The sequence below is a fragment of the Trachypithecus francoisi genome, unplaced genomic scaffold (genome assembly GCF_009764315.1).
Source record: "Trachypithecus francoisi isolate TF-2019V2 unplaced genomic scaffold, Tfra_2.0 Lachesis_group3, whole genome shotgun sequence".
NCBI lineage: Eukaryota > Metazoa > Chordata > Mammalia > Primates > Cercopithecidae > Trachypithecus > Trachypithecus francoisi.
In genome coordinates this window covers 126,162,777-126,190,422 of record NW_022681468.1, presented here as the reverse complement: position 1 = coordinate 126,190,422, position 27,646 = coordinate 126,162,777, and the positions used below count along the sequence as shown (strand labels likewise).

The following is a 27,646-nucleotide window of genomic DNA, read 5'->3' as shown; positions in this document are numbered from 1 at the left end:
TATGGATAATGCTGCTGAATATATGAGTGCATATTTTGTGTGAACACGTTTTTGGTTCTCTTGGGTATATGCTTAGGAGGAGAACTGCTGGGTCATATGGTACCTCTATGTTTAACTTTTTGAGGAAGTGCCAGACTGTTTGCAGATAATATTTTCACCATGTATTGATACCATATTGGATTCAACAAGAACAGAAGTTCTCAAAGTTAGTCAAAGAGACCCAGGGAGCCACAAAACTGAACAGATGAGAAATAGACATGATTCAATGAACTTTAACCCAAATCACATCTGACTGTGTAGATGCAGCAGAGTAGGCAAAAAAATGAATTTGACCAGCACCCAGGAAAGCCAATTGCCTAACAGCTTGCGACTAGTAGAGCACAGAACCCTGGAGACCAGGGCTCAAGTCTCACTAACTCACTGTATGGCCATGGGCAAGTGCAGGTCTCTCATCTACAAAATGAGAAGTTATATCTAGCTGTAATCCACTCTCTATAGTTCTATGGTCAATCCTTGGCACTCCCACATCTTATGTTCATAGTAGTTATGTGCTTTTCTAGTGTAGATATTCACTCCGAGAATTCCTGGAATTACAGGCACACCTGAAGACCTTTCAGGAATGATGACAGCAAGTGGGAGGGGTTTTCCAGTCCTCTGCTCTGTGGCAGGCAGAGTCTGAGATCCCAGGGGCAGAAGGTGCTCAGCCACTATGGACTGCATCATGTAGGCACCCAGCTCTCAGATACTGCAAAAATGAGAATGGGATTCACCTGCAAGAAAGAATAAAACAATGGCAATGGCAGCCACCGTACCAAACTCCACATGTTTATACTTTACTTTTGAGGAATAACATTTATTATATATTTTCACTATAAAAGTAATGTTTTCATTATAGAAAAAGTCAAAACATAAAAAAAAACTTGATGAAAAGAAACATCAATGATAGTACTACCATTCAAAAATAACCACTAATTATACATATTTCAAAACAACATGTTACTGATATACACAATTTTTATTTGTCAATTTAAAAAATAACCACTATTTCCAGTTAGATGTTTATTATTTTAGTTTTGATATTTTTATATTTCTTCTTTGCTACATTGATCTTATACTCTATAGTTTTATGTTTTCACTTATTCTGTCATTAAAAGTCTTCAGAAGTTGGATTTTAATGATTACAGAGTATCCTATCAGGAATGCACTGTCATTTATTTCTATGTAACCATTTGTTTATTATTGGTTATTATTGGGAGGAGGTGTCTCTAAGCTTTGTAAAAATAAATGATGTTCATCTCTGTTTTGGAAATCTCAAACATGCGGGCACTCACAGTCTATCACAATTTAGTTCCAACCTTTCTTTCCATCCTCAGCCACCGTAAGTCTTTAACACAGGGCAAGTGTTCAGCCTATATACACTGATGAAGTCATTCTGGTTGTTAAAACAGTGAAATACTTCAGCACAGGGAAGGGAGGCAAATTGCTAGAAAACCTCTCTGACTCTTGTCCAGCCCTCCCTTACTCCGCCCCAGTCCCTCCATAGGAACCTCCTCCCTGGCCAGCAATCAAGAGGACTCCTTAGTGCCTGGCACTTAACCAGGATTAACTCTTTCCTGCCTTCTCCAGTGTGACCATTGGTTTACGCTTCTTCCCCCACCTGCAGAATAGTTCCTATTCTGTGGCTAAATCTTGCCAGTCCTTTGAAACCCAATTTGAGTTCCACCTTCTCCATAAACCCTTATCCAACCATTCTGATTCACTCTTGGTCATGTGAACTCTTACAGTATTTTGGTGGGGAGAGGGGGAGGGACAGAGTCTCACTCTGTCACCCAGGCTGGAGTGCAACGATGCAATCTCAGCTCACTGCAACCTCTGCCTCCCGGGTTCAAGCAATTCTCCTGCCTCAGCTTCCCGAGTATCTGGGATTACAGGCACCTGCTGTCATGTCCGGCTAATTTTTGTATTTTTGTAGAGACGGGATTTTACCATGTTGTCCAGACTGGCCTCGAACTTCTGGACTCAAAAAATCCTCTCACCTCAGCCTCCTAAAGTGGTGAGATTACGGGCATGAGCCACTGTGCCCAACCTGTTTATTATTATTGTTATTATTGCTATTTTCAGAATACTGTTGACAAAGCATTTGCAATCATGTTTTGTTATTCAACTTTTCCTTTGAGTTGCTCTTTCTCCCCAGCTAGATCCTGAGGTCCTCTGAGACAGAGGTCATACCTTAACTTCTCTCTATTCTGTGGTAGAGACAATGCTGTGTTTTCCTATGATGTTTCCTCCTCCTAGACACAAAGGAAAACTTTTCCTGGACTCCTTTGCTGTTAGATTGGGTTTGAACTTGAATTCTAACAAAGACAATGTAGGCAGAAGTGATGTGGCCCTTAAAAGTTCTCATGAGAGCCGTCAATCCTCTCTGCCCCTTTCAAAGTGACTGGGATGGTATAGATGATGGTTTCAGAAGATGAAGGCAGCCGGGATCCCCGAGTCACCGCATGGAGGAGAGCCACTCAGGAGAACAACTGACCTGCACTGGACAATGATATGAGCAAAAACATCCCATCCTTCTGAAACACAGTATTTGTTTAGTGCATAAAACCATAGACCGCATGCCTGCTTCATTCATCTCTGTACCCCATTGGTATTTGATGAATGTGAATGTTCCTGATGTTAGATGTCCTGCGAAGCAGAGCTTGCATGAACACAAAAGTGACAGGTGTGCCCAATGCAGTCTACTCATGCCACAGGTCCACTCTGCTCACTTGCCTTTCCCATCCTGCATCTGGGCCCCTCACCCTGCTTCTTGGCCAGAGTGGTCCTATTGGTAACTCACATTGTTCCTGAGGTCATGGATTCCTAACAGCCACCACCATCCCCACATCTGCTAATGCCATTGGTTGCCTCGGGTTCCCCTAAGGACAAGGGTCAGGGTGTGGTGCGGCTCCCATCCCTCCCACTGCAGCCAGACCTGAGGCAGGTCTGGCTTCCCAAGAAGTCCTCCAGAGGGCTCCGAGGGAAACAGCCTAGAATGCAGGGGACTCAACCTCCCACAAGGTGAACTTTGACTAATGAAAGATAGGAAGTGGTCAGGCACCGTCAGGTAGAGTGCTCTCCTCTCCTCCAGGTTCTCCATGCAGCCTCTCCAGGGAAACCCCGCATGGCCCCTGACCTGCTCCAGCCCCTCCACACCACCCTAAATCTGCTTCCTGCCTGACTGCCTCATTTCTCTTTTTCCTCCACTCTTGCTTCCCTGAGATATGAAGCCAACCAAAAAAGCGTTATGTGCCTAAGCTCGGCCTCTGGCTGTGTATTTTGAGGTCTCAAACTAAGACAAAGGGAAACTAATATTTGTGGATCCCTATTATGTGCCAGGCACCATGAGCCTTACCCAAGTTATCTTACTTCATTCTTACAAAAACGGGAAGGTAGTGATTATTAACTCAGTCTTACCGGATAAGGAAACTGAGGAAAGAGGAAACCGTGGAGCCAACTCTTAACCGATGGAGCGGAAAACGTCAGGCAAAATCAAACATTGAAACATGCGGTGGCCCCTTCGGTTTTGTACCTTTTGTGGCTCCCTAGTGTCTGATCCTCTGGGGAGCCTGCAGTTTCGTCAGTTACATGCTGCAACAGTTTGGGGTAAGTTGAACCCTCAGCAGCATCTGACCCATAAAATAATGTTACTGCTGGGCCTCCCTTAAAGATAAGAAGGGAGGAATCGAGGATTCCAAGAAAGGCGTCCGAGCAGGAAGTGAAAGGGTAGGTTTGAAAGCAGAGGGTTTGAAACTGAGGGAGCAGGAATGGGAAGAGAGGCCCAGCCCCAGCGGGTCAGGGGCAGGACGAGGCTAGCGAGGCCCAACGGCGGTGGCCCCATGCAGAGATCCTGGCTCCCCGCAGAGGAGATGCCGCTCCCGCCGTCTGCAGGAAGGAAGGGCCCCCGGGGCAGGAGCCGGGTGCAAGAGGAGCCCCGGGAGGGAGCTCCAGGCCTGGAGCAAAGGCGCCTCCTAGGGGCCCGCGGCCGGCAGAGAGCGCGGGACACACGTGGCCACGGAGAGCAGCCCGCCCTGTGAATGGAGCCTTTCTCTGGGCACTTGGCAGAACTCGGGGGACCTCTGTGCAGAGAGGAGGCCCACTGGAATAGAAATAACCTCCGGCTTGCAGAAGCGTTTTGTGGAAAGATTCAGGAGCTCAGTAGGCAGAGCAGTCCCAAGAAAGATATTTGGAATGTTGAAACTTTCAGAAGAAAATCCAGACTGTCTTTAGGGCCTCGAGTAAAAAAATCACTTAAGACACCAAAAGTGCAAGGAAAACAGGAAGGGCGACTGCACTAAAATTAAGAACTTCTAGTCATAAAAAACATGATACAGAGAGGGAGAAGACAAGCCAGGAGACTGGACTGGATCACTGTAACACAACAGGCAAAGAACTCCTGTCCGGAATCTATTTTTAAAACTTCGACAAATCAATAAGAATGAACAATTTAAATTTTTCAATGGGGAAAAGACATGAACAGGCATTTCAGGGATGAGGAAATACAAAAAGACCACCAACATATGAAAAAATGCTCAGCCTCCTTAGTAATAAGGGAAATGCAAACTAAAATAAAAATTAGATACAATTCCACAACCACCAGGCTGGCAGAAATTTAAAACACAGGCAATATCAAGCAGGGGCAGGGATGTAGAGCGATGAGAATTCTCATGCATGGTTGGTGGGAGAGTGGATTGGTACAACCACTTGGAACAGTTTGGCCTTATCTGATAAAATGTAAGACATGCATACCTTATGACTCAGTAATCCCACTTCTAGATAAATATTAACTCTCATGTATAGGCAATAGGAGACATAAACAAGCATGGTTTAAAATAGTCCCAAATTGGAAACAAGTCAAATGTCCATTTGCTGTAGGAGGAATAAATTCTAACACATTCCCATAGTGGAAACTATATAGGTGTGAAATGAATAAACTACAGCTGTACGCATCAACATACAGAGATCACAGATGCAAAAAGCAAGTTATAAAAGAATACTTAGAGTATGATCCCCTTGATCAAAGTTCAGAGGCAAGAAAAACTAAGGTTAATATATAGGAGGGAAAGCTCTTTCTAAAAGTAAGAGAGGCTGAACGCAGTGGCTCACACCTGTAATCCCAGCACTTTGGGAGGCTGAGGCGGGATTGCCTGACCCCAGGAGTTTGGGACCTCCCTGGGTAACATAGTGAAACTGCATCTCTAAAAACAAAAAAAGTACACAGGTGTGGTGGCACGTGCCTGTGGTCCCAGCCACCTGGGAGGCTGAAGTGGGAGGATCAGTTGAGCCCGGGAGATCGAGGGTGCAATGAGCCATGATCACCACACTGCACTCCAGCCTGGGTGACAGAGTGAGACCCTATCTCAAAAAAATAAAAAGCAAGAGAAAGATCAATCAAAAATCGAGGATAGGAGAGTGAAGAGAATGCATCAGGGAAGGACAATAGGAGCTTTGCAGGCACTGGTAGTTATTTTTTCTAAAGTTTAGTGTGTGTTTTGTTTTATTATTCCTTAAACTGTACTTACACATTATATATATATATATATATTCTTGTATGAATAAAGTTTTCACCAAAAGCTTTTTTTGAGAATGAGAGTTAAGCTTTTTTCAAGGGCAGTCAGACCACTATCAGAGATGTTTCTACGTAGCTGAGATCCATCCTAGTTGGACTGAGGGTGTACGAACATAGGACAAACGAGCTGGGAGAGGGAGGGCTGCTAACACGGAGGCCTCACTCTGTGCCAGGCTTTAATGAGCAGAATCTCAATGGGCATCAGATGCTGCCTTGTCAATAAAACACAGCCAAGAACAAGCCAAGTTGCTGGAATTCTGAATAATAATGAATTAGAACTTACTGCTGTATCTAATAATCATTCTGTGACATTTGTATAGTGTTTCACAGTTTATGAAACACTTTTATATGAGTTAACTCAGTCAGTTCCCATAATCCCACTGAGAGGCAGGCAGAGAAGATTATGCCTGTTTTTAATGAGAAAGAAAGCAGGTCACAGCTAATGTGACTTGTCTGAGGCTACACAGCCAGAACTGCATCTTAAACCTCCTGGTCAAGTGCTCCTCCTAGCACAGCTGCTGCCTGCCTGTTCCAAGTGTGGTAGACAGAGATTCTGCCCAGGTGCCTCCTCCCTGTCCCAAGCCCTGCCACATCCTCCCACCTCCCAGCATCCTTCCTGGGAACATGTCAGCCTGTCCTGGGCCCTGCCCCCTTGTACCCTCCCACCCACCAAGCCTCTCCCTTCTCTGGCCTTGAGTTATGCTCCCCTTGTCCCAATCTTTAGGATTTTTCTATTTTTTTTCTTCCCGAAGGAACTTTTCCAGATGCTATTTTCTTTGGCTTTGCCACAAACCCTCTATATGGATTTCTAGCTCCTGTTATACCTCATCAGTTTGTTGGCACTTGTCCAGACCAGGACGTCTGTGGGGTGGTGTCCTGGCACACAAATCCTACCTTGAGTACCATAGGGTGCAGCTGTTCTCACTAGGAAACATATGTGAACACCAGTCTGAAACTCCCCCCGCCCCTGGTGATTCTGATCAGCCTTTCCAGAAGCAGTGGATTAGTAACACCATAGCTGTGGGAGCCAATCAAGTTCCCTAATCTCTCTGAACCTCCACTTCCAAATCTCTGACTTCATAGGTGATTGTAGAAAATTAAGGGAGGTAGTGCCTACTACATGCTTAGTGTTAATCAAATGTTCTTTTCTCCATCTAATCATCCCAGAAAATAGTAGTGAGGTGTTTGCTGGTGGTTTTTTTTTTTTTTTTTTTTGACGTAGTTTCACTCTTGTTGCCTAGGATGGAGTGCAGTGGCATGATCTCAGCTCACTGCAACCTCCACCTCCCGGGTTCAAGTGATTCTCCTGCCTCAGCCTCGCAAGTAACTAGGATTATAGGCATGTGCCACCATGCCTGGCTAATTTTGTAATTTTAGTAAAGACAGGGTTTCATCATGTTGGTCAGGCTGGTCTCGAACTCCTGACCTCAGGTGATCTATCTGCCTCCGCCTCAGAAAGTGCTGGGATTACAGGCAGTGAGTCACCTTGCCCATAAAAGCCTTCCTGACAAAGTCAAGATCTCCCACGGCCGGGCGCGGTGGCTCAAGCCTGTAATCCCAGCACTTTGGGAGGCCGAGACGGGCGGATCACGAGGTCAGGAGATCAAGACCATCCTGGCGAACACGGTGAAACCCCGTCTCTACTAAAAAATACAAAAAACTAGCCGGGCGACACGGCGGGCGCCTGTAGTCCCAGCTACTCGGGAGGCTGAGGCAGGAGAACGGCGTAAACCCGGGAGGCGGAGCTTGCAGTGAGCTGAGATCCGGCCACTGCACTCCAGCCTGGGCGATAGAGCGAGACTCCGTCTCAAAAAAAAAAAAAAAAAAAAAAAAAAAAAAAAAAAAAAAAAGATCTCCCACCCTCACACAGGCCCAGCTTCTAACATCCGCAGTCTTCTTTGAGGAGAAGATCTTGTGCTCTGGCAAAATATTTTAGCTACTGCACAGAACACTGTGTGGCACAGTACTTTGAATTCCCAGAGAGAAGGGCCCAGAGGTCTTGTTGGACGGTATGTAGGAAAAGGAAACCTACTCCCAAGGCAGAAGGCACTCCTAGAGCGTGCTTTGGTAATTATGCAGGCTGGGAGGAGGCAGGCCATGGGTGGGAGAAGAAGGAATGGAGAGGAGAGGAAGCCTGGAAGGAGAGAATCACAGGTTCATTTAAAATAGACGCCAGCTAGGGGTTTAGTCCTCCTCTGGCTTGCTGTGTGAGCTTCCGCAAGTCACTTCACTTCTCTGGGTTGGGCTGTATCTGAAGAGGCCTTCCAACTGAGACACTCAAGGATGCCATGCATTTTTCCAAGTCACTAGGAAACAACCCTCCAATTGCATACTTTTCATTTGCATTATTGTAACCTAGGCTGGTGTCCAACTCTTTTTCATAAACACTGAGAAATAATGTCATTTCCATGACTGAATCAAGCACACCAAGGGTGTTATAGAATCACTTTTCTCGCTTAGCAGTTATGGGCAGCAGAAGAGACTTGCACTCTAGATCCTGTGACAGCTGAGTTTTCTTGGGAAGATTCCAGACAGAGTTATTAACCCAATGAGTAACACCCTATGTGCCATTCTGACCCTCTGAGCTACAATAATGCTATTGCTTTTCTCTCTTAAGCCATCAAACAAGGGACTCATTCAACTCATTCAACTGTTTATATTTTTAACCACAATATAAACAGACATTCACACAAGAGCAATTATAAATAGCACATGTGGGGAAAAAAAAAGAACCTGCCTACTGGCATCCAAAGATATGCTGCAGAAAGCAAATTTGGGACTCTATTTAAAAATATTTTCAAAAATGCCTTAAAGCAATCATATTCAATGTGCTTGATATTGCAGCAAATTTGATTTACTGACACAATATTGTTGGCATTGGAAATTAGTAATAGTTCCTTTGGGAACTAATATGGAAACACATAGGAAGAACTATATCCATGATTATTCAGAAGTAATGGAATAAAAAGCTGCATAAAGAGGCCAACACAGTGGCTCATGCCTGTAATCTCAGCACTTTGGGAGGCCAAAGTGGGAAGATCACCTGAGATCAGGAGTTCGAGACCAGCCTGGCCAACATGGTGAAACCTCATCTCTACTAAAAATACAAAAATCAGCCAAGGGTGATGGCAGGCTCCTGTTGTCCCAGCTACTCAGGAGGCTGAGGCAGGATAATAGCTTGAACCGGGAGGCAGAGGTTGCAGTGAGCCGAGATCGCACTACTGCACTCCAGCCTGGGCGACACAGCGAGACTCCATCTCAAAAACAAAACAAAACAAAACAGTCTAAACTTGAGGGAATTGCTATATAGATTTTGATACAGCCACACATTTGCCTCTTATATAGCGATAAGGATAATTATGAAGATTGATAGCAATGTAGAGATGTTTATTATCAGTCAAATACAACAAACTTCAGGATCACATATGCATTATGATCATAGCTCTGCTAAAAGTCTGCATATACATCTGCAAGGGCTGGAAGGTATTGAAATAAAAGCAGCTGTAGTGTTTGAGAGGCAAAATATTATGGTTTAAATTACTTTTAATTTTCTGTTTATCTCCAACTAAATAAAAGAAAGCATATCAGTTAAAAAAGAACAAACCTTATCACCAAAGTTTCCCACTAGACAATGAGAGTGGGAACCCTGCCTGTCTCCTTCAACAGCATTTGCCAGAGCATGTGTCTGCCACATGGTCGGCGCTCTGTAAATATTTGTGGACTGATTGACCACTGCTGTCAGCCTCTCTGAACCCGTTTAATAAATCGCTGATAGAGACCTCCTGTTTTCGCGAAGGTACCTTCTGCCATCACCTCCACAGTCTCCAAAAGCACCTTCATTTACAAGCAGCCTTTCAAAACCCAGCATCTTCCTCTCAGTGTCACTGGCAGAAGGAGGACATCACCTTAAAGTACCAGACTCTAGGGCCAGCCTGTGTTGGGAGAACCTCCCCCCTTCTTCTCTTGTAGCTTCCCCCGTGGGGGCAGATCTTCACGGGGACACAAGGGGGAGTAGCTTGATCCCTAAATCATCTGGACACTAACACTTTGCACCAGAAGATGGCAGTCTACACCCCTCCTTATGGTGCAGAACCCACACCTTCCTTGACACTTTGACAGTTACTTGTTCAAGTTACTCAGCCTACCTTCCACAAAGGCGGGCCAGGGTGAGGGTGTGACAAGGATGGCCAGGGCCTCAGGCCAAGATCAGGAACTGATGCCTGCTGTGCCTGATGCTGGGAGAGATGGCACCTCCCCCGTTTCACATTTCACAGTTGGGGAAACCAAGTTTCACAGAGGTTAAGACACTGCCAAGTCCCCAACTCCTAGTACAGAAACACTGCCCAGACCCGAGCCCAGCTCTCCTTACTCCAACACCCTCCCTCCTTCCACCATACTGTACTGCCTGCCAGCTCTCCAGCAACAGGAGTCTGTGAAAACATGGGCAAGGATGTTTCTGAACCCATGGTTAAATGCTTTTAAAATCACTATGTCAAATTATAAAATTGATCAGACCCTTTGACCTTGGAATACCACTTTGGGAAATATGTTCCAAGGAAACAATATGAAATACATATTTATAAATAAGTTTATAAAATATAAAAATGAAACAAAAGCACATATAGACTTGTGCAGAACTGAACTTGATATTGCAGTTAAAACTGGAGATAGCCCAGATGCCCGACCGTGGGGCAGAAGCTGGGAAAATTGTGCCATGGTCATTATACTCACACTGGAAATGGCCATTATGCAGATTAGCACCGACGTCCAGCCTGTCACAGGGGGACGGTTATATAAGTTGTTAAAACAAATACTTTCATATCAGCTGGTAAATAGTATGGCCGGAGTGTCCTCCAAGCCTCCTTTGCCCCTCTACTGGGATCCTCCTGAACGTCCCCTGATCCAGCCATTAAATAGTAAATGCCTGGCCCAGCAGCCTCCAGGATCCCACATGAAGCAGTGGTCAATGAACATCTTAGTACTAGCTATTAAATACTTTTAAGCCTCCCCTGGCTAAGATTCTGTATACTCATGGAAAAGCGACCTTATTTTGGAATGGGACAAGATATAGGAATATATAGAGAAAGACATTATGTGACTGAACGGTAAGTAAAAAAAGCAGAACTTAATACAAGGAATAGCAGTGAGGCAAATTTATATTTGTATAAACAAGAGTTTCTGAGAAGCACAGAGTCTAAATATTTGGCAAACTAGGAGGGGAGATCTGAAAAATTTTGTCAGTAGCCTATTTAACAACCTTTTCCCCCTTTCCTTCCTAAAAGAAAGTTGCAGCCCGGGCGCGGTGGCTCATGCCTGTAATCCCAGCACTTTGGGAGGCCGAGGCGGGCGGATCACAAGGTCAGGAGATCGAGACCATCCTGGCTAATACGGTAAAATCCTATCTCTACTAAAAATACAAAAAATTAGCCAGGCGTGGTGGCACCCGCCTGTAGTCCCAGCTACTCGAGAGGCTGAGGCAGGAGAATAGTGTGAACCCAGGAGGCGGAGCTTGCAGTGAGCCGAAATTGCGCCACTGCACTCCAGCCTGGGCAACAGAGTGAGACTCTGTCTCAAAAAAAAAAAAGTTGCAATTTTGTTCACTTGCCTACTCTTCTGATGACCAAATGCTTTGGGGAAGGTTGAGCTCAGAGGTGGTCTGGAGTGGGGTGGGGGTGTGAGTGCAGAGGGCCTAAGCCAGGCATGTGGCTCAATCCTCGTGCCAAGTATGGATTTAGGCATGGGCTGATGACGTAGTTCTGGCAATGGGGTGGAAGGGAAGTCAGCCAGGAGGATTCTAGCAAGACTTTCTTTGCTAACATAAAGGGACAACGACAGGAACATCCCCTGTGTTTCCTTTGAGGATGTCTTGCTTAAAACGAAAACAAACACCTTGTTGCCTGATGAAGACTGAAAGAGTCTCAGAGAACCCAAACCTTAGCCACGACACCTTTGAGTCACTAAATTAACCAACCTTGAAGCTACTCTAATGCTAGCCTTTTTCTTTTTGAAATGACCTTAGTTGGGTTTTCTAGTACTTAGAATGTAAGCTGTTTATTCACTATTATATCCCTATTATCTATAACACCATCTGGTACATAGTAAGCCCACCATAAATATTTGTTTGAAGGGATAAATGAATAAAAAGGAAGGAAAAAATGAATCCTTGCTGATATAGAAAGGTGTTAAGTTTCTTGGTCATCTTGGTGTTAGATTTTTCTGTTTAATATTTTAAAAATATTCATTCAAAGCATTACGTGATGTTGACCAGGTGTATTAGTTCCAGGGGAATAGTGTTATGGGAAGTGGCAGAGAGACCTGGATTTGAGTCTGGATCTGTTACTTACCAGTCAAGGGCTTTTAGGCAAATACTTTATCTTCATTGAGCACACCTGTAAAATGAGGATTAAATTATAGGGTCTCTGTGAGTCTTTTTTTTTTTTTTTTTTTGAGATGAGTCTCGCTCTGTCATCGGGGCTGGAGTGCAGTGGCCGGATCTCAGCTCACTGCAAGCTCCGCCTCCCAGGTTTACACCATTTTCCACCTGCCTTGGCCTCCCAAAGTGCTGGGATTATAGATGTGAGCCACCGCGCCTGGCCGCCCCTACCTATCTTTCTATGTACTGTATCCAGAATCATAATTTTACTTTTTCGGAACTGCTTGTGAGTTACTTTACAGACATCACTCCCCTCTACTCCTTTAGTGTATATGCTTTGTAAAACCAAGGACATTCTCTTAGATAAGTATAGGTAATCATCAAAATTAGGAAATTAACTTTGGGACCAACTATTTTATCTAATCCATAGATCTTATTCTGATTTCACAAATTGTGAAATTTGTGTTGTACGAATTTGGCAGAACTATCCCCGAGGTGGCGCCCTGTTCATCTCAGTGTGTCACGTCGGGAGGTATGTGATGTCAATTTGTTTCATTTCCCGTGATGGTAACAGGGGTCACGTGGCTGATTTGTTGCTATGTCTGAGTCCTTTCCTGGCCCATGAAACCCTTCTCAAGGTCAAAGAGAGACTCCGTCTGATTCATCCTGGCATCATGGTAGCTGAGTACTTGGAATGTTGGGAGGTGAGGAATAAACACCTGCAGAGCCCCTCCCACATGCCTAGCTCTGTGGTCACTTCTCATTTAAGACTCACAGAGGCCGGGCGCGGTGGTTCAAGCCTGTAATCCCAGCACTTTGGGAGGCCGAGATGGGCAGATCACGAGGTCAGGAGATCGAGACCATCCTGGCTAACCCAGTGAAACCCCGTCTCTACTAAAAAATACAAAAAACTAGCCGGGCGAGGTGGCGGGCGCCTGTAGTCCCAGCTACTCAGGAGGCTGAGGCAGAGAACTGCTTGAACCCAGGAGGCAGAGGTTGCAGTGAGCCGAGATCCGGCCACTGCACTCCAGCCTGGGCAACAGAGTAAGACTCCATCAAAGAAAAAAGAAAAAGAAAAAAAGAGAAAGAGAGAGAGAAGGAAAGAAAAGGAAGGAAGAAAAGGAAGAAGGGAGGGGAGGGGAGGCGGAGGGGGAAGGGAGAGGGAGAAGGGGAAGGGGAAGGGAGAGGGAGAAGGGGAAGGGTGGGGAAGGGGAAGGGAGGGGAAGGGGAAGGGAGGGGAAGGGAGGGAAAGGGGAAGGGAGGGAAAGGGGAAGGGAGGGAAAGGGGAAGGGGAGGGGAAGGAAGGGGAAGGGGAAGAGAAGGGAAGGGAAGGGAAGGAAGGGAAGCAGCGTGGTGGCTCATGCTTGTAATCCCAGCACTTTGGGAGGCTGAGGTAGGCAGATCACCTGAGGTCAAGAGTTTGAGACCAGCCTGGCCAACATGGCAGAACCCCATCTCTACTAAAAATACAAAAATTAGCCAGGCGTGGTGGCACATGCCTGTAATCCCAGCTACTCGGGAGACTGAGGCAGGAGGATTACTTGCAATTAGAAATTCTAGGCTTGCAGTGAGCTATGATCACACCTGTGAATAGCCACTGTATTCCAGCCTAACCAACACACCTAGGCCCTGTCTCTAAGCCACCAGGGGATGGTGGCCCATTTCGCAGGAAGCTGCATTTGGGCAGGTTCTGGAAAGGTGCCACAATCCTCCAAGCAGACAACAGGAGGAAGGGCCTTTCATTCAGTGGCCAGTAAGTATGAGTGAGCAGGGCGCTAACAGGCAGGAGGCAGGTGTGGCTGAGGCACTGGATATGGGCAGTAAAGATGGATATGTAGGCTGTGGCAAAATTGCAAAGGACCTTGAATGCCCTGCCAAGGCATTGGGACTTCATCCTGTAAGCAGGGGGTGGGCATGATGGGCTAGATGTTGTAGAAAGTGAGGAGGATGAGTAGAGATGAGCAGGATAGGAGTCAGGGAGGCCCAGGAGACTATCGAGACATCTGGAGGTAAAAGAAGATGCTGAGGGCTTGAATTAATTAAGCCCATCGGGCCAGAACTGGAAGGGCAGTATGTACATTCACACCCCTAGAAGGCAAACTGGCAGGACATTTTTGGTGCTCTGGTTCCAGTTTGCTCTGCATTGCAGAGGCCATGGGACCAAGTGACTGGTCAGCAAGGGCAAACCCCTAGCTGGTTTGGAAGGTGGGGAAGTGGGCTGGGTGCAGTGGCTCATGCCTGTAATCCCAGCACTTCGGGAGGCCAAGGCGGATGGATCACCTGAGGTCAGGAGTTCAAGACCAGCCTGGCCAACATGGCGAAACCCCGTCTCTACTAAAAATACAAAAATTAGCCAGGTGTGGTGGCACATGCCTGTAGTCCAAGCTACTTGGGAGGCTGAGGTAGGAGAATCGTTTGAACCCGGGAGGCGGAGCTTGCAGTAAGCCGAGGTCGCACCACTGCACTCCAGCCTGGGTGACAGAGCGAGACTCCGTCTCAAATAATAATAATAATAAAAAGAAGGTGGGGAAGTGGACGTGTGTCCAGTGTCCACTTCTTTTGAACTTTATTGGAGCATGGGCCTTTATCAGGGACTAATGGCCATAGCTATCTCATTGTAAATTCAGACCATCACCTACATGACCTGTGCTGGCCAACTTGGTCTCATACAGCCCTCTCAGTGTCGGATTCCCCGGGATTTTTATGTGTTACCCACGTGGGTGCTGTGGTCAGTCCCATCATGTTTCCAGCTTAGGAGGCTAAAGGCCCGACCATGAATTTGGTTCTTCGTATTGCACAACAGCAGGGCATTTTAAAGTCAAATTGAGCCAATCCACTCATTTGACACTCAACAAATATTTGCCCATTGCTACTGTGTGCTTAAGAGATTTACCCAAAAGGAACAGGGAAAAGGGTAGGGTGAGAAAACACTGAGGTCATATTATAATGAGAGTGGTTTTTCTAACTGGGGTTTCACTTGGTATGTCCAAATCAGATAGAGATGTGTTTCTCACCAAGTTTGAAAAGGAAATATTATCTTTAAGTCTTTAGGTTCCTAGCTTCATGAAGATGGAGCCTGGTGATACATGGCATCAAATACCATTCTGAGCAACATGTTAAACACTCAGAAAGCACGATGGGTCCCATGTGGCCTGGCAATTTTCCCTAAGTGCATGCAGCTCTTACTCACCCGGGGGCTTGTCCACAGCTATCGTGGTTATGATGACGGTGGTGATGGAGAGCACCCACTTCGGGCCAGGCACTCTGAAAACTGCTTCCCTTACATTCTCTCTAAACCTAACCACACCCTGCAAGGTAAACATCTTACACGTGAGGAAATCAGGGTGCAGGGAGGTGGATGGATTTGTCCAAGATCATACTGTCACGCAGGGGCAGAGCCAGGATCTGAATTCAGATCTTGTCTCTAAAGGTTATGACCATTCCATTGTCGTGCCATCTCCCACCGCTTCGAAATAGGAAGGAAGTTTCCCATTTTTGAACGAAAGCATCTGGCCAATGGATCTCAAACTTTAGTGTGCATCAGAATCTGTGTTAATAGAATGCAGGTTGCGGGGTCTGAGTCTCAGAGTTTCTGATTCATTAGGTCTAAGGCAGGGCCTGCTAATCTGCATTTCTGGCAACCCCAGATTTGCTTGTGTTGCAGCTAGCCCTGGGACCTTGCTCTGAGAACCACTGCTCTTAACAGAAGATGACACTACTGCCTCCTGCTCCTCCTCTTTCTGTTCATTTTGACATCTTCAAAATCAACCCATTTCACCTGCCTGAAGAAGAGGGCCGGGGTGAATGCTGCCCTCACTTCTGCCTATCTGTTTCCATGGGAGTCTGTGTGGGAGGCTGCAGACTCCTCCCTGACCCAGCACAGAGGATTCCTGGCTAAGCCATTTGCTCCCAGTTGTTTACAGACACATCTACTCTCAGGTCACTGCTCTCTCTCTGAACCCCAGGGGGCATTCCCAGGCCTCTCTGGGCTTTCTGTTCACTCACAGCTTCTCTGCAGATTGAACCTGCTTTCATCTGCTTAGTCAAGTGTGGTTTATGAACTCTGATTGCCTACAACACCCTCTCTTCATTAGTCGGACTTTGGACAGGGAATGAGAGATCTTTTCCAGGGTAATGTGGGACACACAGGCTGCTTCTGTCACCTGGGATCCTTGCTGCTCTGGGAAAGATAAACTTTCTAGCAGCTTGTTGACCTTTCCAAGTTATAGTTTGACAAGGGAACATATGTTTCAAAGGCTCGTGGACTTTTAGACTTGGAAGAGATCTTGATGGAAAAAAGGAAGGGAAAAGAACACTTATTGAGAATCTGCCAAGTGTCGGGCACAAGGCCAGAGACTTAATATGTGCCATAGTGTTTACCCTTCACAGTAACCCTATGAGATAGGGTTTGGGTTTTTTTCATTTTAATACCCATATACAGATGAGAAGACTGAGATTCGAAGTTCAGCAACTGGTAAGGGTCACACAACTAGCTAGTGGCAGAACCAGGATTTGAACCCAGGTATCCCCATATTCTCTCTTCTACCGCTTGCCCAGCAGTCCATAGCATTGATGGTCTCCATAATGGGATATCCATTGATTGTCCTGGCTTGCTAAGACACCGTGTGTCAGTCATACAGCGATCAGTGCTGGGGAAGCAAGGACTAGTCCAGTTAGAGAAGCCGGTAGGGGGTGGTAGGAGGAACTGAGGAAACAGGTCATGCTTGAATGCTGGGTGAACAGGTGGGAGGTGCCAGGAGTCTGTAGAGTTGGTAGCAAGAGCTGCTGGGAGCAGGTCAAAGCAAGCAGGACGACAGTCATCTACAAGGGAAGATGAGCAGCCAGCCAGGGGCCTTGACTCCGGCAAAGCTAGCCAAGGCTGCTCTAAAGAGCCAGGTGCCAGCCCTCCTGCCCAGGTGTGGGTCTGCATGAAGACAGTCCCCCCGCCCTCCGTGTCCGTCAGTGTGTGCTTTGTGCCCAGCATTGTGCTAGGTGTTGACGCTCCTTTTATTTTTATTTTTTTTGAGACAGAGTTTTGCTCTTGTCACCCAGGCTGGAGTGCAGTGGCACGATCTCGGCTCACTGCAACCTCTGCCTACCAGGTTTAAGTGATTCTCCTGCCTCAGCCTCCTGGGTAGCGTGAACCATCACGCCTGGCTAATTTTTGTATTTTTAGTAGAGATGGGGTTTCACCATGTTGGCCAGGATGGTCTCGATCTTCTGTCTTTGTGATCCGCCTGCCTCGGACTCCCAAAGTATTAGGATTACAGGTGTGAGCCACTGCGCCCAGCCTCCTTTTAAAAAAAAAAAACAAAAAAAACAAATATTCTTGTTTTCAAAGAGTTCACAGCTCAGGTATAGGTACAAGCAACTGACTACACACAGCCAGAAGAGTATTATTTTTAACACGGTGTTTCATAGCTTAGACTGTCAATTCACATACCCGCATGATGTCCAGCGACCCTCATGGAAACATTTCCGCAGGGGAGAGAGGAAGGGCCCTGTGCAGAGCATTCTGCTCTTCCACACCTGACATCGCATGGAGCCTTGGCACAACCCCTTGAGGAGCACAAAGGAGGGACCTAACATCTCCTTGTGGGGGACGGGCAAAGCTTCCCAGAAGCATGGGTAGAAGCTCTTCATGCCGAAACGAGGAAGGCAAGATCACTGCCATTTCTTCTGCTGTGCCATTTCAGCGTGATGGGCACTTTTAGCTTTAGGAGGAAGGCAGGGGCTTGAGACTGGCCTCTTGGCCTTTTCCTTTTCCACTGCAGTCTGAAAAGCCCTAACTTTTTTACATCTGTCTTCCTGCAATAGCTCCCTCCAGAAAAGCCAGATGTCTAAAGTGCTGGCAAGCAAAGGGCTACTGGGTGTGCTTTTAGCTGACATGGTCTGGCTTGGGAACAAATGTTAAGAAGGTATCTTTTTCCTCGTTCTCTGCCATCCATTTTTCCTCAATGACTATTTTCCTAGAGTTCATCATGTGATAACCATGACAGACCAGGGATAGACGAGGGAGGAGCCATCAATGACAGGTGTCATCTGTCCTCATTGAGTCAGTGAAAGAAAATGTTAGCCTGGAATCAATGACATATTGAGCATGAGGTCGGGGGGAGGAGATTTACATGCATCTCTTAACTAGTGGTGAGTGAGAAAGCAAGTTCTGGATTGGAATTCAGCAGAATGGCTTCTCCCTAAGAGCTGGAAGACCAGGAGCAGGGAGGACATGGGAGGGACCCTCAAAAGAAAGCAGAGGCATTTGCTGGGTGCTGGGGGTCTGGGGAGGCAAGAACCTTCAGGCAGCCTGGGTGGTCACTCGGCTGAGCCAGCACTGAAGGAGCTCTGGAAGGAGGGATTCTAGTCCTCCCGCCCGCACCGACACCAGCACAGATGTGGCTTCCCCCTCTGGTGTCCTCTATGGTGAGAGCCAGGTTGAATGCTGCTCTAGGACACGTTGTACAGCACCCATGGGGATACTGTCTCTTCAGTGGACTCCTGATTGAAGCAGGTGGAGACCCTCCCTCTTCTCACCAGCACTGGGATGAGGCTGTGGCCAGGAGCCAGACGGAAAGGCAGTTTCACATTTGCTCACATAAGAGTGACTATTCGGGGCCAGGCACGGCGGTACACGCCTGTAATCCCAGCACTTTGGGAGGCTGAGGCGAGCAAATCATGAGGTCAGGAGTTCGAGACCAGCCTGGCCAACATGGTGAAAACCCGTCTCTACTAAAAATACAAAAAAAATCAACTGGGCGTGGTGGCAGGCACCTATAATCCCAGCTACTCGGGAGGCTGAAGCAGGAGAATTGCTTGAACCTGAGAGGTGAAGGTTGCAGTGAGCCAAGAAGGCGCCATTGCACTCCAGCTTGGGTGACAGAGTGAGACTCTGTCAAAAAAAAAAAAAAAAAGGAGTGATTATTCAGGCTAATTGCAGTGACTCACGCCTGTAATCCCAGCACTTTGGGAGGCCAAGGTGGACTGGTCACCTGAGGTCAGGAATTAGAGACCAACCTGGCCAACAAGGTGAAACCCCATCTCTACTAAAAAGACCAAAATTGGCATGCATCTGTAATCCCACTTATTTGGGAGGGTGAGGCAGGAGAATCACTAGAACCCAGGAGGCAGAGGTTGCTGTAAGCCTAGATCACACCACTGCACTCCAGCCTGGGCAACACAGCCAGACCCTGTCTCAAAAAAAAAAAAAAAAAAAAAAATGGCCAGTCGCAGTGGTTCACACCTGTGATCCCAGCACTTTGGGAGACCGCGGCTGGTGGATCACTTGAGGTTAGGAGTTCAAGACCAGCCTGGCCAACATGGTGAAACCCTGTCTCTACCAAAAATATAAAATTAGCCAGGTGTGGTGGCAGGCATCTGTAATCCTAGCTACTTGGGAGGCTAAGGCAGGAGAAGCACTTGAACCAGGGAGGTGGAGGTTGCAGTGAGCCAAGATTGCGCCACTGCACTCCAGCCTGGACAGCAAGAGTGAAACTCTGTCTCAAAAAAAAAAAAAAGAAAAAGAGTGACTATTCAAACACACCCACCAGATTCGCTTAATCCTCACAACAACTCTACAGACTATTCTGTTTTTTAACTGAGGAGAAATCCACATAACATAGAATTAACCATTTTAAAGTATAAAATCCAGTGGCATTTAGTACATTCATAATATTGTACAACCACCACCTTCTATCAAGTTGTGAAACATGTTCATACCTCGTTGAGGTTGTTTTCATGCCCATGTTACTGGTGAGCTATTAAGGCTCAGGAAAGTGAAGGGACTGATTCAAGTTCATCAGTGGGAGAGGTTGGACTTGAGCCCAGATTCTGTAACTCCTGTGGAAGGAGGAAATGTCTCTCTTCAGACTTTGATAACAGCCTCTGAACTGATTTCCTGTTCTCCTGTCTCCCTCCTTCCATGTGTCTTACACACAGTGACATTCATCTCCTACTGCCAGGCTCTAAGAGAACTATCTCCCTCCTCAGCCTCCCAATGGACGCTCATTAGTATCAAAATAAAGTGCAAGCTCCGTTCTGCTGTAACCTTTATGTTGATCATCAAGCAACCCGTTTCCCTGGGCCTGTGGTCCTTGGGAAATGCTTGCAAATCCTGGGCTCTGGCAACTCTGGGAGTGGTGGCTGATCCCAGCACAGCTTCTGCCCTTTATTCTGTCCATCAGCTACCAGCCAGACAGCATGCCCTTGAGATTTCTTAAGAGGGATTCGACAGCAGAGTGGGCTCTGCGCACCACAATGTGTATTGCCGTTGGAACCCCGTCACTCGACTTGAGGGAAAGGACAGCAGCCTCCCATCTCTCCACTTTGACTGGCTAAGTTATTTCAAGGTCAAATAATGGAAGCAGTGCAGATATTAAAGATGTCGGTGCCAGTTGTATATATGTGTTCCTTGAAAATATACTTATGGTATATTTTTAGATGCCAAAAGGTAAAATGCTATATATAATATAATCTTGTTTCAGAAAAAATGTTTATATAGACAGAATATATATTTTAACATATGCATCTATTTGCATAAGAAAACATTTGAAAAGATATACCTTTAATGGTAATATTAACATGTTAATGGTGGTTCTCCCTGGCTGATGCGATTTGGAGTGATTTTCATTTTTTCCGTTTGCTTATTTTCATCCTTGCTAAGTTTCTGTTTTTGTTTTTGTTTTTTTTTTTTTTTTTTGAGACAGAGTCTAGCTCTGTCGCCCAGGCTGGAGTGCAGTGGCCGGATCTCAGCTCACTGCAAGCTCCGCCTCCTGGGTTTATGCCATTCTCCTGCCTCAGCCTCCCGAGTAGCTGGGACTACAGGCGCCCGCCACCTCGCCCAGCTAGTTTTTTGTATTTTTTTTTTTTTTTAGTAGAGACGGGGGTTTCACCATGTTAGCCAGGATGGTCTCGATCTCCTGACCTCGTGATCCGCCCGTCTCGGCCTCCCAAAGTGCTGGGATTACAGGCTTGAGCCACCGCGCCCGGCCCATCCTTGCTAAGTTTCTTTCCATAAAAACATGACCTATATAAGAAAAAGAAGGCTGGGCACGATGGTTGTCTGTAATCCCCGCTCTTTGTGGGGCTGAGGCGGGCGGATCGCTTGAGGTCAAGAGTTCAAGACCAGCCTGGCCAACATGGTGAAACCAAGTCTCTACTAAAAATACAAAAATCAGCCGGATGTGGTAGTGCACGCCTGTAATCCCAGCTACTCAGGAGGCTGAGGTAGTAGAATCATTTGAATGTAGGAGGCAGAGGTTGTAGTGAGCTGAGATCGCGTCACTGCACTCCAGCCTGGGCAACAGAGTGAGACTCCGCCTCAATATAATGATAATAATAATAATAATAATAATAATGAAGAGGAAAAGAGTTTCTGTGGGACTCTGCCCTCTCAACTCGGCCTTCTATCACAACTAATTGTATACATACACCTCTACTCTCTCTGCCCCTCAAGGACAGGGATCTCGTCTGACTCATTTTACCTTCTCCATGACATGCTCAAGAATTAATTAGCTAGCCAAGGAGTGGACCCCAGGTTCTACTGTCTCTGGCCCCTCCTGAGTGCAGGTCTCTGAGGCCAACCCCCTTGAGCAGGCCTCCAGGAGGTGACGCTCCTGAGACTTCCCAGGCCTGGGTTTCTGGGGTTTCCCGCTAGGTTCCTTGTCAGTGAGTAAAGCAGTGGTGGCTGCAGGCAGATGCAACATCAACAGCAAGTCTGCAGGCAAAGATGCTCTCTTGCGCTTGTGGGTTTCTTCTCAATATGATTTCATTACTGTAAGGCAGATGTTTCATTGCCAGGGCAACCAGGGGGTGGAATATGCACAGAGCAGCCTCCACTTTGAACTTTATTTTGTTAAACTCCCACTGGGCTCTGAGCTCACTTCCTATTTGTGGTTGCAAGAATGTAAACCTTCAGATCTGCTGGGTTTTTTTGTCTTGATCTTGTTTTGTCTCTTTAGAGGTCTGGCTGACATGTACAGTATCTCCTGCAATTTACTAGTTAGGGTAGCTTGTTTCATTCTCACCCACTCACTTTGATACCTCTTCCTACTGTCTTGTGATCAGACTCGCTCCCTCAAAATAGATGGAAATTTTTTCAATGTATTAAAAATGTACTGGAGGCCGGGCAAGAGGTGACTCACGCCTGTAATCCCAGTACTTTGGGAGGTCGAGGAGGGTGGATCACCTGAGGTCAGGAGTTTGAGACCAGCCTGACCAACATGGTGAGACCTCGTCTCTACTAAAAATACAAAAATTAGCCGGGCGTGGTGGCACATGCCAGTAATCCCAGCTACTTGGGAGGCTGGGGCAGGAGAATCACTTGAACTGGGGAGACAGCAGTTGCAGTGAGCTGAGATCGCGCCATTGCACACTCCAGCCTGGGCAACAAGAGCGAAACTCTGTCTCAAACAAAAAAAAAAAGAAGAAGAAGAAGAAGAACTGGAACGTCAGAATTGGAATTTTCCAATAGGGAGGATACTAAAAGGGACAGCTTTAACTGTCTCTCCCCTCATGACGTGCTCTTTTTCCCTTGGTTTTCCTGCTCACGCTCCACAGCACACATGGGTTTCCAAGCTACACCGAGGGGCGACCAGCCCTCTGTGGCCTTGGCCTGTTTGATGCGAATCCCCCATCTCCCTGGTGAGGCTTGGAGGCCTCAGTGGGAGGAGCAGAGAACTTGATTCCTCAATCATGACAAAACCTACGTAGCCTGCAATTCCCTCTCTTTCCATTCCTTGTCCTAGTTAAAATACCTTTGAATTAGACTCCACTTCTGGAATTGTCACTGACAAAGTTGTTTTCTGGGGAGGTGAGCCTCAGAGGTTTAAACACACTGGCCTTGCCCAGCACCTGACACTTCATTGTTGAAAGGAATTAAACCTAATTGAATAGAATCAAAACCAAATTGAACGGGCAGGTTCTAAACCAGGCTTGCAGATCAGGGCCATCAGCCTCTTAAATGCAGCCCAGCTGAGCCTACCTTTGTCTGGTGTCTGAGAGGAGGAGGGCACAGTGTGAGGGCCCATTCTGGTGGTTTGGGGGTGTTTCTCTTAGCTCGTTGCCTGGAGCGTCCACCTGGTTTCTCATAGCTGCTGCCTGGGGTAAATGACTGGCTTTGATTCAAGTCCCAGAGTGTGAGTCTCTGCAGGGAGCCTGCGAGTGACCCAGCATAAATGGAGGAAGGAAGGAGAGGGAGGGAGGGGAGTTCCCCTACAGTTTCTCAGTGAGGAGATAAGATGTAAGCACTGGAAACATGGGAGAATGAATGATGTGGAATGAGCTGTGTCGCTTGTGACATGAGTCATAGTATTGCCCTCTCTGGATAGATCTCTCCCCTGAAAGTGACTGAGAACAGTCAAACCCAGAGAGGTGGGTACAGTCATCCTAGGGGTGTAGCCTGAGCTTGCACTTGAAGGGAAGGAGGAAAGCCAACCCCTGTGCTAAGATATGCAATTAGTGCTCATGACACATCTGTAATATGTGATTCCCTTTTCACAGAAGGGAAACTGAGGCCCAGAAGGTTCAGCCAAAGCCATCACCCTTGGAGGAGGATAGATCTGGGTTCTAATCTCACAGGTGCCATCCCCTAACGCCTACATAACTTTGGGTCTCCTCCTCCACCAGACAGATCCTGCCACCTGGGGAGAGGTCAGCAGGGGACTCCCTGGTTTGCACAGGACCAACTGGATCAGGTAGGCAAGGAGGAGAAAACCACTAGCCTCTACATTCTCTAATCCAGCTTTGCAGATAACAGAGCCTGGACTTTCAGCTTATCTGATTCCTGGTCAGTTTCTCAATGAGCTGAAACTCCGAGGGAAGAGGAATGTGATTTCCACTCACAATCACCAGACAGGGAGCCTCTTGGGGGCAGAAACTGTTTCTTTCTTATTTTTAGTAAATAAAACAGTACGTAGTATTGAACACATATGAAAGAAAATGCAGCATATCTGTAAGTTATAAAGCACAGTACTAAACGCTGTACCTAAGAACCAGTCCAATCTACCCCTTCTCCCTCCATCCCCCTGCCTCTCCATGAAAGGTAACCACTATCCTACATTTTGAGCTTAACCTTGCCTTCGATTTTTTTTTCAGTTTTAGTAAATATGCATGCATTTCTGAGCTGTATAAAGGTTAGTTGTGCTGTTTTGGGGGCTCTATATAAATGATGTCAAACTGAACTTAATCATCAGTGGTTATCAGAGTTACCATTTAAAGATGAATATGCCCCTACGTCATACAACTCCTGGTTATATACCCTAGGGCACTACTTCTCATATTTTTTGGTTTTAGGACTCTTATACCCTTAAAAATTATCAGGATGGGCACAGTGGCTCATGCCTGCAATTCTAGCACTTTGGGAGGATTGCTTGATTCCAGGAGGTGGAGACTGCAGTGAGCTGTGATCGTGCCACTGCACTGATAATAATTATCAAGGACCCCAAAGAGCTTTTGTTCATGTGGGCTATATTTATTTATATTTACAGTATTAGAAATTCAAACTGAAAAAAGTTAAGATATTATTAATCACCTTTAAAATAAAAATAAACTCAATGGATGTTAACACATTTTATGAAAAAAAAAATTCTATTTATGTTAAAATTTAGGGAGATGAGAGGCATTGTGAGAGGCATTGTTTCATATTTTACAGTCTCTTTATTGTCTGGCTTACTAAAAGATAGCTAGAATCTCTATTTGTATTCAAGTGTTGCAATATGTTGTTTTGGTTGAAGTATATGAGAAAATTCCAGCCCCACCCAGATATGTAATTAGAAGAGGTAGGAGTATTTTAATAGCCTTTTTAGATAATTGTGGATGTGTCATGCAGCCTCCAGAAAACTCCACAGCATACGCCTGACAGGATGAGAGTGAAAAGTATTATGAAAATAGTTTTGTGGCTGGGAGTGGTAGCTCGTACCTGTGATCCTAGCACTTTGGAAGGCCGTGGTGGGTAGATCACCTGAGGTCAGGAGCTTGAGACCTGCTTGGCAAACATGGTGAAACACAGTCTCTACTAAAAATACAAAAATTAGCTGGGCATAGTGGCGTGCGCCCGTAATCCCAGCTACTCGGGAGGCTGAGGCAGGAGAATCGCTTGAACCCAGGATCTTGCAGTGAGTCCAGATTGTGCCACTGCACTCCAGCCTGGGCGACAGTAAGACTATGTCTCAAAAAAAAAAAAAAAAAAAAAAAAAAGAAAGAAAAAGAAAATAGTTTTGCTCGCATGGACCCTCTGAAAGGGCCTTGGGGACCCTTGAGGGTCCCTGGATCACACTTTGAGGACTGCTGCCTTAGTGAAACTCTTGTACATGTGCACCACGGGGTTGTGCAAGATTGTTCACTGCAGCATTGTCTGCGATAGAAAAGAACTGGAAACAACCCAAAATGTTGTCTATCATCAGGAGAATGAATACATGAATGATGGTTCATTCACACATCAGAATATTTGTATAACAGTGAAAATAATGCCTCTTTTCCCCACCTTTGTACATGAGGAGGCTGTGTATTAACAGAGTCCTTGCAGTTTGACTGGCATACACTAGAGTATTAGATGAGGCCGAGCATAAAGTAGGTATTTAAGAGACGGGCAAAATGAATGAACATGCCCAAAAGCTGTGAATGGAGAGGCCAAGCCAGAGTCACCTAATTTCCTGTTGTGACTTTTGTCATGTTAAATTCTTCTCTGGCTGAAGCCCTTTCATTTCTTCTGAAACACTTGATTTCAGACTAATGACAAAAGCTAACTTCCTGTTTTAAAATGATATTTATGCCACCACAAAATACTTTGCAAATGGTGGGAATTAATAAACACAAACCCACAGAGAATCCAGCAAATTTATAAAAGATCTTCCCTTTGGAAGTTTGGGAGCACAGAGCTAAAACAAGTACATTTTGTGTTTAAAATTGTGCCTTCTTCCTGGAATAAAAATATTTCAAGGCAAAAGCATTCCACACTTCCGATCCCTGGTTAGAAAGAACAATGGAGAGCTGTGGCCGGGCATGGTGGCTCATGCCTGTAATCCCAGCACTTTTGGAGGCCGAGGCGGATCACCTGAGGTCAGGAGTTTGAGACCAGCCTGACCAACATGGAGAAACCCCATCTCTACTAAAAATACAAATTAGCCAGGCGTGGTGGCACACGCCTGTAATCCCAGCTACTCAGGAGGCTGAGGTAGGAGAACTGCATGAACCCGGAAGGAGGAGGTCGCGATGAGCCAAGACTGCGCCATCGCACTCCAGCCTGGGCAATAAGAGCGAAACTGTGTCTCAAAAAAAAAAAACAAAAAGAAGAAAGCAAAATATATTCAAGTTTCTATTGAGATAATCACTGATAAGACTGAAAGCCCTGAGCATTAGTATCCTAGCAGCTGCTAACCTTGTGTGAGGAAGATGCTGCATACCTAGAGAGAGTCCCTCAGGGTTGCAAGTTCCTGGTCTTGATAGTTTTGTAAATATATGACCTGTGAGAAATATAAGAAAATAAACAAGTTGAACATAAAGTCATAGTTTCAAACTTTGATGTTTTCACTCAGCCAAAAATCAACAGAATGGTTAAAAACAGACATTTAATGTTTATTTGCCTTATCAACAAAAAATATTCAGGAAGCCTTGGTTTAAAAAATCAATTTTTTGATATTTCCTCCTGAATTAACATCTAGTTTCTCAGACATGAAGGGACTCTACCCTCCCTTTCCTGTGTTCTAACTTTCAAGAGTTACCTATGTCAAATTTAGTAGTATTTATATTGAAGACCCTATAAAATTGAATGTTGACTTCTGGTTAACAAAGCATCATAGACTGAGAAATAGACACATAAACCAATATGAAAAAAAAATCCAGATATAGACCCAAGTATATGTGAATTAATACTTTTAAAGTTGGCATTTCAAATCAAAGAAGAAAAAAGCGCTGTTCAGTAAATAGTATCAAGACAACAGGCTACATATCATTTTCCATTTGGGAAAACCATTTATATTATATTGCTACCTCACTCCTTATTCCAAAATCAATCCCAGATGAATAGAAACCTAAATGTCAAACGTGAAACCATAAAAGTAAAGGGGACGGCACAGTGGCTCACACCTGTAATCCCAATACTTTGGGAGGCCAAGGCGGGAGAATAGCCCAGGCCCAGGAGTTCAAGACCAACCCAGGCAACTTAGTGAGACCTCTTCTCCACTAAAAAAAAATAAATTAATTAACTGAGTGTGGTGCTGTGTACCTGTAGTCCCAGCTACTTAGGAGGCTAAGGCGGGAGAATCTTGGCCCAGGAGAGGCTGCAGCGAGCTGTGGTCACACAACTGCACTCCAGCCTATGCAACAGAAGAAGACCCTGTCTCAAAAAAAAAAAAGGTACAAGAAGAAAATATAGTTGAATATGTTTATAATCTTGGAATGAAGCTCTGTCTAAGCATGCCATGTAATACAGAAACCATAAAAGCAAACATTAACAAATTTGAGTATATAAAATTTTAGTCAGGCATGGTGGCTCATGCCTATAATCCCAGCACTTTGGGAGGCCGATGCCTATAATCCCAGCACTTTGGGAGGCCGAGGCAGGTGGATTACCTGAGGTCAGGAGTTCGAGACCAGCCTGGCCAACATGGCAGAACCCCATCTCTACTAAAAATGCAAAAACCTAGCCAGGACATGGTAGAGGGCGCCTGTAATCC

The 27,646-nt window shown here is 45.9% G+C and overlaps 2 long non-coding RNA genes across 2 annotated transcripts; both read right to left on the bottom strand.

Annotated features, from left to right (window-relative positions):
- Positions 1–146: 146 nt before the first annotated feature.
- On the bottom strand, positions 147–27,238 carry LOC117070538. Its single transcript, XR_004431953.1, has 3 exons — positions 27,196–27,238; positions 26,350–26,434; positions 147–770 (listed from the first exon to the last, which is right to left on the bottom strand). It is a non-coding gene; the product is annotated as an uncharacterized LOC117070538 (long non-coding RNA).
- LOC117070540 lies at positions 17,217–20,642 on the bottom strand. The gene is made up of 3 exons (XR_004431954.1): positions 20,537–20,642; positions 19,695–19,814; positions 17,217–17,275 (listed from the first exon to the last, which is right to left on the bottom strand). It is a non-coding gene; the product is annotated as an uncharacterized LOC117070540 (long non-coding RNA).
- Positions 27,239–27,646: the final 408 nt, after the last annotated feature.